The sequence below is a fragment of the Bacillus rossius genome, chromosome 1 (genome assembly GCF_032445375.1).
Source record: "Bacillus rossius redtenbacheri isolate Brsri chromosome 1, Brsri_v3, whole genome shotgun sequence".
Taxonomy (NCBI): Eukaryota; Metazoa; Arthropoda; class Insecta; order Phasmatodea; family Bacillidae; genus Bacillus; species Bacillus rossius.
In genome coordinates, this window is record NC_086330.1 from 141,551,189 (window position 1) to 141,563,650 (window position 12,462).

The window sequence follows — 12,462 nt, forward strand, 5'->3', positions numbered from 1 at the left end:
TCGACATGATTTTTTTTTGCATAGCGATATTTTAGGGACCGGAGGGCGACATAGGCTACTTCTTATCCCGGAAAAATACACGGTTCCTGTGGGATGGATCTGGAGCTAAAATGGCTGAACGGATTTTGTTATTGCATCGTTAATACCTTCAGCGTGTCCATGGCAACGACCACTTTACCGGTTTCTTGCAGTTCGGGTTGGATATAGCGGATCAATCATGGGCACAGAGGATTGTGCTCAATTGACCAAAACTCCATTTTATTTTTAGAGCCGCGGGAGTGAAGCCGTCTGTTTGTTTGTTTCTTATATAAATCGCTGAAATTTTGCACACTTTACCTTCCAAACAAGAGGAAGGAAGGTCACTCACTGTCTACGTGTAATTTAGAATTTTTATACTACAAGACGAAAATTCGCTATTACGTTGTTGACGCTCTCTTCGTCTCCTGACAACAGCTATTGCATTTTAATTTTTTTTTTCATTGGAAGCGCAGTAGTGGCGTACCTATTAAGAGGGGCATGTGTAATGAGCTGTACAGCCGTAAAAGCTGCCATGTTCATAACTGTAAAGTGATCTGCATGTTATCACATAACTTGTAAGGTTTCCAATGAGTTATTTTAGAGATAGCATGTAACTTAATTTTCGTCCATTTAAAATTTAAAAAAAGAAGGTAGAAACTCAACCGGGCTCCCTTGATAACAAGTTCCGATCCCCCCCCCCCCCCCCCCCCCCCCCGTTTATACATACCTAATCTAAATAGCATTTGGTTTATATATAGCAGAAACAATTTAGGATTTTTTTTAATGAACTAAACAAACTACGAATGTGAAATATTCTCACAGGTAAAGCATTTCGTTCCATTTATTTTTTACTTCATGAAAATCCAACTAAACGGGACAAATGCCAAGATATGGCAACACGTGAGTCACGACCGCTGAGAGATGGGATCTCCTTAGTGTCCATGGGTCCCGGTGCGGCGGGCTTGATGCTGCGAGAAGGAGGGGGGGGGGGGGGTGAAGCTGCGCGGGAAGAATGCGCAGTGTCGTGATATTCGTTTATCTCTCGCCGTCTGAAGGAACAATCACCGCGTTGGCTAGTCTTTTTTTTTTTTGGGGGGGGGGGGGGGCACTTTCTGGGGGCTGCCACGAAGAACGAGATGGAGATGAAGTCGAGGTGAGCAGAGAGGCGCCTCGTTATAAATCCTCCCTCCGCGCGGGGAATAACGTTCGCGTCGGAGGGCAATTCAACTCCACACCGCCCTCCCTTACCCTCGCTCGCAAAAGTCAACTTAAAAAAAAAACCGAATTTCACGAAGGTGCACGATCAGAAACTGCGAACCTTAAAAAAAAAAATAACTTCATTCTCTAGCTTTTTTTTTTTTTAAGTTTCTCCATTCCCAACTCTCGCGTGACCAATTACATTTTTCTCGGCGAGTTTATTATTTATGAAGCCACCATTCTCTGTTTATGTGGGCGCTCTTTTGAAACCACAAGAATAAATACATCCCGCGGAGCTTGACTTGAATTACAATTGTTGTGTTAGCTTTCGGACCGTCGTGGGACGGCGCTGTCGGAGTGGCGAGACTATGTTTAATTTGTATGTGTACACATCTTCGCTCTCGGTGTACGGCGCATGGTAGAGTAATTTCGTGAACGAAACGGAAGTCGATTGGAACGCAAATGTGGAAACACGGTGCTGCCATCTGTAGAGGTCTCAGATATCTCGAAAAAAATGGCGGACCCGCGTGTTTCATCCGTATACATATATGGCTTTCCTGAACATCGTGGAATTCACACCGCACTTTAGGTATTCAAAAATATCACTTTATAATAGTACAACTACCCTTTAATACCTTAAGTTATAGTTTATAGCCATAAAATAAATAAATAAAACTTAAAAAATACGCAATACAATTTTGACAACCCTTCGCAAACATTTAAATGTAGAGTTAGCGCAGCTTTCATCATACTGAAGAGAGAAAACAAATTATTGTTAGCCTTATTCTACGCCATGTTGAATAAAATAATTATGTGATGAAATTTATAATGTTAAATCAGCTCAATAAAGATTAAGGATTGTTTGTAGGACGTATTTACAGATTTCTGCCGTTTAAGCAAAAACAAATATACACACATAACTTAGTGTTATAATATGTATTTTAAAATGATCTACGTAAATTTTGTTTTAATGTATTTACTGTCCCGCAATTTTTATTGGGTTTGACGAAGACTTAAAAGATAGCGCCGTGTTTGTAATGCTTTAGACAGGCTATGTTTACTCCAAAACAAATTTTCTGACTAATAAATTATTGGTAATTTTTAAAGTTGATACTATATCTTTAAAACTAATCGTGATTCGAGTCAAGAAATGTAGTTGAAAACACAATTTTTTTATATTTAAAAAGCCGGCGTTATTTTAAAGAATCCTACGGTATATTTCGTAAATAATCCTACAGTAAATTTCGTGTCCGAGTTACGTATTATAGGTAATTGTCCTTGAAACATGAGAACACATGAATTTGCTCGTTACCGAGGTTAGATGTTACACATTACTTACGAGTACTCAAAGACTAGCTTACTTTTTTTTAACGTTCTTCAGCGAGAGGCGGATTGTATTTAGCAATTTGAGGACAACTCGAGAAACTTTTGTCTTGAATCTTATCCCGCAGAGACACCAAGAAACCTTGACGGAAATTCACGCTGTCAGAGTACCTACCTACAGCATTCGTGTATAATTGATTTAGATGATATGATAAATACAAATAGTTTGACACTGAATACTTCTTTAAAAACATACTAATACTAGTATTATTTTCAATGTGAGGTTTACTACATTCAAAAATTGCTAACATAAGACTGCCGCATTAGTCGTGCAAAGAAATTTTTTATTCCAAAAGTAATGCATGACTGATATTTTTTTTTAATTTGTAATACATTTTAGGGTTATTCAGTATTGCGTTAAAAATAGATCAGTAAATCATAGAAATTTGAATGTACGGTACCTGATAATTTGTTGCAGGGTGAATATATTTGAAACTTTTAAAAAATTGCCTATAGCAATAACAAAAGTTTTTTTTTTTTTATTTAGAATCATCATTCATTGGCGTACTAACTGTTCTCGACTTGAGATTGAGTTCAAGGACCTCTCCCCTGTAAGTAATTCGGGGCCCCGCCGAAGACGTCGGAAGCCCCTTCGCCTTAGGCCAGCCGCACGACGACCACCTTTAACCCAATCAAAAGGATTCATACATAACTTAGAAACATCGTAACTTAGAAACTTAATTACTAATAACACATAATTTAGAAGTATCTCCAGTGGTGAAAGCAAACATGGGGGAGGGAATAGCGAAAATATATCAACAAACCACATCCCTCTCCATGGTTGGGTAATATTATGTAAATTATCAGTGGAGTCAGTATGTTATTTTGGGTGAGGCATTGTGGGCAGTTAGAACACCCGCAGAAGCTGTCAGAAGTTGCGTTCGCCTACGGTTACTTCTGTAGGCACATATGTCAGTGATTTAGTGTTAAAAATAATGTAAGTTTATGTTTTATGTGTAACATCTTAGCTCTCAGTATACAAAATTTGGTTGGAGTCATTTCGTTAATGCAACGGAACTATAGGAACGGAAATGTATTACAGAATTTTCTGCTATAGGCCTATATGGCATATGGCTCAAAACAAAGTTCACAGAGGCAAAGGGAAACTTTATAGTATTGAATGTTTAATCAATTTTAACAAGATGGGCAGTATATTGAGCGAATTCCTTGTCGAAAAGCAGGTCCAAAACAAAAGTTAAAAAAAAATTTCAAGTCTTTTTCGCTTTTATCGGAGTCGGTTAATTATATAAAATAAAATTTCGCTTTACAAATCGAATGATTCTAAAGTTGATATAGCTGCTCCAGTAACGAAATCTAACGGCTGGTGCGGAAAATGCTTGCAATTCGCGTCAAGAAATGTAGTAGAAAACACAATTTGCGTGTATATTTATCACGCTCGGCATTATTTCAAAGAATAATACTACGTTAAATTTCGTGTAGTAGTTTCGTATTATAGGTGTATTTGCAGCCAGAGAACACAGATGAATTTGCTGGTTACCGTGGTTAGATGTTACACAACTATGGCTAGTACTGAAAGACTTGTATTATTTAATACACATTGTTAAAATATTTAAATTCATTACATATGATCCGCACATCTACCCTCCCCCCCCCCCCCCCCGCCAAAGAAAAAATTTGTTTAAAATTTAAATTCATTACATATTATCTGCACATTTACCCCCCCCCCCCCCCCTCCCCATCCGCCAAGAAAAATTCCTGTTTAAGCCATTGACCACAGTAACTTAGAAACACAAGAACCCTAAGAAAAGTCACAGTAACATGAATGAGAACTGATAGAAATGTGTGTTTGAGAGTAATGAGAGCGACCCCCGAGCAAGGACGGGAGTGGAGATGCCGTGGATGTGGCTGGGGCCCGGAATGCAGGGATTCCTCCACGACGCCGTCGCCGCACGCCCCCCGCGGCCCGATCACGAACACAACCCCCTCCCACCCCTCCCCGCCAGTCCGCGGCACGACTCGCGCCGGGGAAATCACTTGCCCGGTAAGTGCAGGTTGGCCCGGGACCGCGGCTCGGCGGGTCACGCTCGCGCCAGGGCCGGCTCCGACGGGTCACGCTCGCTCGAGGGCCGGCTCCGGCGACCTTCGTCCGACGAGTGGCCGAGTTGCTATCCCACAGCGACGCCCGACGCGATCAATGGACTAGTTTTTAAGGGGGTGTGTACCGTCCCAGGTGATTTTTTTTTATATTTACGTTTTACACGGTTAAACTTGCCAATAAAACATGAACATTTTTAATTTTGAAGTCAATAAATTACACTAGCTGCTGTGTAATATGTTTTTTAATTTCTTTCAGAAAAAAAATTAAATTTACTGTGCCTTTTTAAATCATCAGAATGGTTATGATTTTAAATAACTAAATAAAATTTTTAAAAAAGTTCTGAAAGAATTTTAAACCATACCACTTAGTAGCCACCAGCATTACATTTAAACTCCAAAAGTTACATTTATTTATTCAAATTGATTCTCCTTATCCATAGTGCACAAGAGTGTTAAAAATTCAATTTTGCCAGCTATTTATGATAAGTTCAGCCACTCAAAAAATCAACAAGTTTAACCATGTTAAACGTAAAAATAAAATAATGGTCTGACACGGGATATACATCTTTAAGAGCCCCGCCTACCTGGGCACACACACGGTGAGCAGAGCTTCAGAAGAAACTACGCGATTTGAAAACTGCACGAGATATCCGAGTGGTGTCTGTTTACGAAAAGGATTTGAAAATACGCTGAGGGCGGCTGAGTGGATGTTTCCGCATTTCTAGACGCGTGTTTTCAAAATAATTTTTGGACATGAAATACCCGGTAGAAATTTTTGATTACACTACAGTAACTTTTTCATTTCTCCACCCACCAATGTTATGGTTACCGATCAAATAACATAGATGTATTCTGCACGAGAAGACTTATTTGAGCTTATAATATTCCCGAGATTTCATACCTATTTACATTCTACTTTAAGGGAGTTGAAAAGAACGTTAGTCTTCTGAGGCGATTAAATTAGGATTACTAAGCAACCATGCAGATATGTGTGAAGTTGGCTGTGCGTATCTTATTCGATATTTTCTACACTTGACATCGTAATAGTCTCGTCGAAATATTTTTAGCCTTTAAATTTTAAAAAAGGGCCTATATCATTTGTTAATGGTTTCGATGGCTTGATTCACGAATCTGCATACTCCTGCAATACGTGCAATGCTACCTCGCCTTGAAAGAGGAAAAAGACCGGCAAAATTCATTATATTTTAACCTTAATATGGCCAAAAAAAAAAATTCACTTACAGTCGTGAACAACGCAGATGTGAGAACTTACTTAAGAAATGCCTGAGAAAAATAAATAAATTTCCGTCGCTTACAGTGACGTGCAGTGGAGAATTGTAATTACTTTTGTCACCACAAAGAACCGTGACGGTAATTTGAGAAAAATTATCCACCGGGATACCGAGGAGTTTTAGGTGCATTCCTAAAAAAGGAAAGTAAAGAAATAATAGTTTCAAGCACTACGTATACTTTTTCATGGCTCTCGCAGACAGGAAATGTCTGGGAAACAGATAAGCCCCGAAATTTATAAGATTTCTGAATAGCTGCAAAAAAACAGATTTATAATCCCTAGGTTACAATACAGTAGCAGTGATAATTTTTAGTTTGTAGTGTCCTTAAATATTAAAATCATTATGTATTTTAGTAATAAATTCGTATACCGTAAAGAATCCGTAACACTAACGTTACTGAACGTAATAATTAGGCCTACCACCCAATAGCGTTTTAATTTGTGCAGTATTTCTCCTGGTCACATTCGTCTCAAAGTTTGATCAAAAAATTACTTAGTACTTTTTTTTTTCAGATTGGCTTTGTTAGATGCATAGTGTTGATGGAACTAATAGCAGTAAAGATTGTATATTATGCACGAAATATTTTTTTAAGTCAATTCTTCATGTTATGCATATAGCCTAAGCTGTTATATTTACCAGATAGACCGATGAGACAGAAAATAAAAGTTGAGACAGGAGAAAACAGGGAAACTCAGGAAAACAGGCTGAGGGAAGAGTAAAAAGGGTACAGGGGCACGTGGAAGAAATGAAAGTGTTATTTCTGTAGTTTTAAGGAGTAAATGAATGTTTTTTTTTTTTAATACGCGAAGGCTGATTTTGTAAATTCATATTTTTAGGAAGTTATGCTGATCCCCGGACAATTTAAAAGATTTCTCCTTAGTTAACGGTGAAAATTTCAGGCAGAGCATCGGCTTCACGATATTACAGACCTCATCGGCGAGACATCGAACTCCGCGTGTTTTCCTCGAGCATTGATGACCGACTCTTGTAACGACGTACATTCATCGGCTCACGCAACACGCAGACGTAAGCGAGCCCGGAACGGAGCCGAGCCTAAACACCGACGCCGCTCTCGGGGCTCTGGCGGAGTCCAATTTCGTCGTTCGCCGCGGTCGTTACGTCATTACGTGACCGCGCGTCGGCCGGCACGAGGCCGAAGGGAGGGGAGGTGGAAGTTAGAGAAACGAACCCCCGCAGAGCTCGCTTCGCGAGTCGCCGATGCTTCTCCACGCTCGAGATCTGACACACAGTTGAAACTATTCCGAACCAGTGCAATCTGACTACTAATTTGTTTAAACTGCGCCACTCGAATCACTGCATTCATACCTTTTTAATCCTGTTGATTAGCAATACTTTAACAATTGTGTTCCTTAAAATTCCGTTGCATTCCAATCTTTAAGTAGTGTAAGAGGGTTAGTTATTCTACTAAATTATTTTGCTTACGTAAATTTTTTTTTCATGTCTTAAAATAATTCATAAAATAAACCGTAGTCAAGCGTTCATAAAAGGTTTTATTTTTAAATTAAGTCCTTTTTAAATGACTCGTAGAAAATAAAGACCAATTTATACTTCAATCCTAGCATTATATATTTTTTTATTTACAAAGTAGGCTACTAAAAATAAATAGTTAAAAAAAAAAATTCTACATACAAAACTGTGAATTCGTGTAAGCATTTATTTCATAGTTTCTACAATGCACGCAGACGGTGACGGATCCATACGGAATATAACGGCAATGCTAAGCACTGCCATTTACGTTGCTGAGTGCGACCAATAGAAACCGAGTAGACCTACTTGGAAGCGGTGGTGGCCATGTTAAAAATTGTTTCAAGTACAAGAATATCTAATGTTCGATTAATAATTTGCCATTTATTTTTTATTATGTAAGTAAATTCTGCTCGTGCTATGATCTAGAAGCATATAATATATATTTAATCATATTACAATTTCGTAACTTTTAAGTGCAATCTCATTGGTTGTCATTTGCCACGTTTCCGTTCACTGTGGAAGCTGCAGATGCGACGTTGAAATGATCCGGGAGATACGTCTCCGCTTACGTGATCCGTTTCCGGGCTAAGTAATGTATTCTAACCTATGTTTTAACGTAACGTCAACGTCCTCGGTAGTATAGTGGTCAGTATCCCCGCCTGTCACGCGGGAGACCGGGGTTCGATTCCCCGCCGGGGAGAACTTTTAATATCAATTTGCTTATTCAAAATATTAACAGTTTTTGTGTGTATTACGCAGTTATTTTTATCACTTTCTTATTTCCTTTAGTTTCATTTCATACCAACTATTACATGCTTTATATTAGCTTCACCTGTATGTTTGTTTGTCTGTCCGTCTGTAACTCTTTCGACTAAGAGTGAGTGCCTCATCACTGTAAAATGTCCCACCCATTTCATTACGTTCGTTAGCCGAGCGGTCTAGGGCGCGCGACTTCTGTGACGTCAGCTTTCGGATTCAGCGATCGTGGGTTCTACTCCCGGCCACGCCGGAAAAAAATGTTTTTTTTTCCCCGGTAAATTCTAAGATTATATCCATACATCTAACTGCAAATGATTCGTAGAGACTTTACCATTTCTTTGTGACGTTGCAACTCCAAATAGTTATCTCAGATGGTAATAGGTAGTGTCGGTAACTCATTTCCCTATGATAATTATACATAAATATAGTTTAAAAAACTAAAAAAACATGCTTTTAAAGAATATCAAACTAAAAAGTTAAAAATAAATATAGTTTAAAAAACTAAAAAACATGCTTTTAAATAATATCAAACTAAAAAGTTAAAAATAAATATAGTTTGAAAAACTAAAGAAACATGCTTTTAAAGATTATCAAACTAAAAAGTAAAAAATAATTTTAAAATTTAATTTATGACAATAGTATATAAGCAATACTAGTATAAATGAGAAAAAAGCATGGGGCGCTTAATATTCAAAAAATATGGCACAAAGCGCCTCAAGCATTTTTCTCATTTATACTAGTATTGCTTATATACTATTGTCATAAATTTAATTTTAAAATTATTTTTTACTTTTTAGTTTGATAATCTTTAAAAGCATGTTTCTTTAGTTTTTTAAACTATATTTATTTCTTTCATATAACTTCGAGGCACCGTAAATTGTCCTTTGTAATTTGCTAATGCAATTAAATGCGTTCTTGGAATGATTCCTGCCTGTGGGAGTGGCCGTGGTCTGTGGTTTTTCTGAGGGCACTCCCGTTTCCCACCATTAATTCATTCCGCCACTGCTCCACATCCCATCCTACCTCACATCACCCCCCCCCCCCCCCCCTCACTATTCAACTCATCTCACCTCACCTCACCTCACCTCACCTCACCTCACCTCACCTCACCTCACGCATTCTCCAGGCTGGCCGGAACGACCTCGGCTCCTGGAGTGTCAGCCCCATTCCATCCGTGTGTACCATGCCTCAGGCGGGGAACCAATGTCGATCTTCATTTCCGCAATTACCAATGAATTAATTTCAATAACGTCGCTGCGGCAATGGACCAATCGCACCGGCGAACATTGCGGCGCTGACGTCACTGTCATAGAAGTGTCGAAACTGATCGACCAGAAGGTGTTAGTTATGACCGTGACCGCAGGACCATTTGTGTAAGGCATGACGCACACTGACGAAACTGATAACTGATTTCATGAAACATATTTCATGAAATTTCTTTCATCTTAATCGCACACCAATTTAACTAAAAAAATTCTCGGCAATGTCGTTATACAAAGAAGAGGAAGTGATAATGCTGTATTGGTGGCTGCGAAGTAGTTACTGGGTTCATCTACTTATTCTTGATAGACATGAGAAGTTATGTAGTTGCAAAGGAATAAGAACCCATGAGGAGAAATACCAAAGTTTTCATAGACTGTCTCAAAATCTAAACTCACGATCTCCTTTCGGAATCGTCAGCAAATAAATAAATAATTTAAATACCATATAATTGTATCCATAATTTTAAAAAAAATTCAGTGATTCCAGTTGGTAATTGAAATTTACATACAAAACTGACGAAACCGTGTTGCATGAAACCATAATTAAAAATTTCTTGAAACCTTTACCAAGCAACTATGTGACATTTCAGTTTCAAGAGAAAACAGTGTGCATAAATTTTCACGTTTCATGAAACTTGTTTAATTTATAAAAAAAAAAGTAAGTGCATGGAGTCCATGCGCAGCAGAAGTGAAACTTCTTGCTTAGTAGGCATAGAAAGAGATACATATTTTTTACATTTTCAATCACACTATTCACATAATAAAAGATACTTAAGTTAATTTCACAAAACCAATAACTCTTTTCCACACGAATAAATACATTGTAGGTACTTCAAATAAAATAAAAGAAATATGGTAGCGTCAATCGTTAGCCGTTATGAAAGCTGAGGGAGTAGGCGAACACAAGCAGCGTTACGAGAATTCCGTAGCATCACTGCTGCGACATTTCTACCTCTCCCTTGCCGTCACCCCTTCTGGCTGTTACAACCAGCATATGGCATGTTACTCTACGCACCTATACCCCCTTTTTTTCCATATTCCCATTCGACCGCTAATGCATAGGTTGGAGTGGGATGAGACACACTATATACATGTACCTGCACTGCTATAGATACCGATAGTTAGTCCTAAGTTACGTGACCACATTCCACGATGAAGACGGAAGCAGATGTTAGTTCCCGAAACGTCACAACTGGTTTGTCGCAGTAAGCTAACTGTGCTCATTCGCGCTGTCGTCGTCGTGTTTACAGAGTGTCTGTATAGTTTCATCGCTGCGTTTGCCTGTGCGTCGCTGTGTTGCCCGTGGTTGTTGTTCTGTCATATTTAATGTTCTTGTTGCAACTGTCACGCCGTTGTAAGCCCACTGTGTTCGTCTGTGCTGTACTTTATTTTTCTGGCTAAATTCCTTTCATTCTCTGATATTTGCTGATATTTGCTTGTTCTCGTAGTGTTTATGTATTCATATTTGTTGTCCATAAAAACCAATATGAAGCATCAACGGCGTATGTCCCTGAAATTATTTTTAATAATTCTTCCCCGCTGCAAGAATCATTCGAAGAACGAAAGTCCAGTGTCCAGTATCAACATGCGTCAAATCTAACATCGTCACGAGCCTATAGTGACTTGTTGTGTACATGTGTCGATAACGTGAAGGGTTTTACAAGCAAAACTTATTTAGGGACGGTATTTTAAGCCGAGGCGAGCGTAAATAAAAATGCAATGATTAAGAGTGGGGAGTTCGACGGGGAAGGGGGAGAGGGGGTACTGAACGCCTCCGCTCCCCATAGGCAAGGCGTTAACGAAGGGACGCTACAGTGCTGCATTTTGTCGTTATGCTACTGACACACAAACTACGACTCGCACAGTGACGTCCAGTTCGTCAATGAAGCAGTCTTCTGCTTTCGACAAGCGCGGTCTTGCCGAAGAAGTAACGAGCGTCCACAATCTAGAAGGAAAATCTCGAAAGAGAGAGACGAAAGTCACGAGAATCCGGGTACGTATTTCTGCTCCAAGGCCCCACCACCACCACCACCACCACCACCAAGGTGCCACAACTCACGGGGGCTAGGACGACACACGAGTTGTGCCTAAACCTCGGCCATAAACACGAGCACAAAACCCTCCCCTCCCCCACCAACAGACAACCCTACGAACATGAATTTCGGCGAGCCGCCCGCCTTATCACCGCCAGATCATCCTGCGCAGATAAACGCCCCTGAGCTACGGAACGTTGCTTGCGAGGACAGAAAGAAACAAAAATGGCGGGAGGTCTGTATCGTTTTACCTCCAGAGAACGAGAAGACTAACAGATTCACTGGCCCCCGCCCGCCACGATCAATCACCAAACATGTCCCATGTTCGTTGCTTTCGCTCGTGCAGCAACTTCGCGGCCCGAATAAAAAAATAATAGAGAATTCGTTGATCTAACCCTGCCAATATTATTCATTTTAGTTACGAGCAAGATCACTTGAACATGCAAAAACCTACCCTACAGGAAAAATTAAAACAATTTTATGGTAGGATTGTATTCATGTAACACACCTTAACTTTTTTTTACAACAGGAAAAAATGTACAAACGTAAATTATTCGGGCACCTGACTCCGGGTCTATGAACATAGTAAGTAGGTTTCTCCACTCTAGAGCGCTGCTCTACTCGTAGTTGTTTTGTTTTTTTTGCCTCCCTTGTCCGAGGATTCCTGCAGTCTCCTCTGTCATCTGCACGTTGTCTTTCAGAAGGAACACCGCGAACAGAGAGAAAGATGAAAATTTCATTCTCCTCTCACCCGACTTTCTTTTTATAACTCTCCCTGTGTCCGCCAGGGTACCATGTCTCGCTTTCATTTTTGGAAACACTTTTTTTTTCTCAGGCGACCTACATAATGTGTCCAAATAAGACCGACAAACTTATGTTGCAGGTTCATAACGAAATAATAAATTGAAAACGTGTATACGAATTTTAGTGTAAAGTACTTTACAAGACGGGTATTCGCCTTGGAGATTTTAT

General features: G+C 39.4%; 1 protein-coding gene and 1 non-coding gene across 4 annotated transcripts in view; one reads left to right on the forward strand and one right to left on the reverse strand.

The window, feature by feature from the left end:
- LOC134546234 (epidermal growth factor receptor) overlaps window positions 1-12,462 on the reverse strand; it is a 605,999-nt gene that overhangs the window by 141,527 nt on the left and 452,010 nt on the right. The gene's annotated exons all lie outside the window — the stretch shown is intronic.
- Trnad-guc (transfer RNA aspartic acid (anticodon GUC)) lies at window positions 8,065-8,136 on the forward strand. The gene has a single exon. It is a non-coding gene; the product is annotated as a tRNA-Asp (tRNA).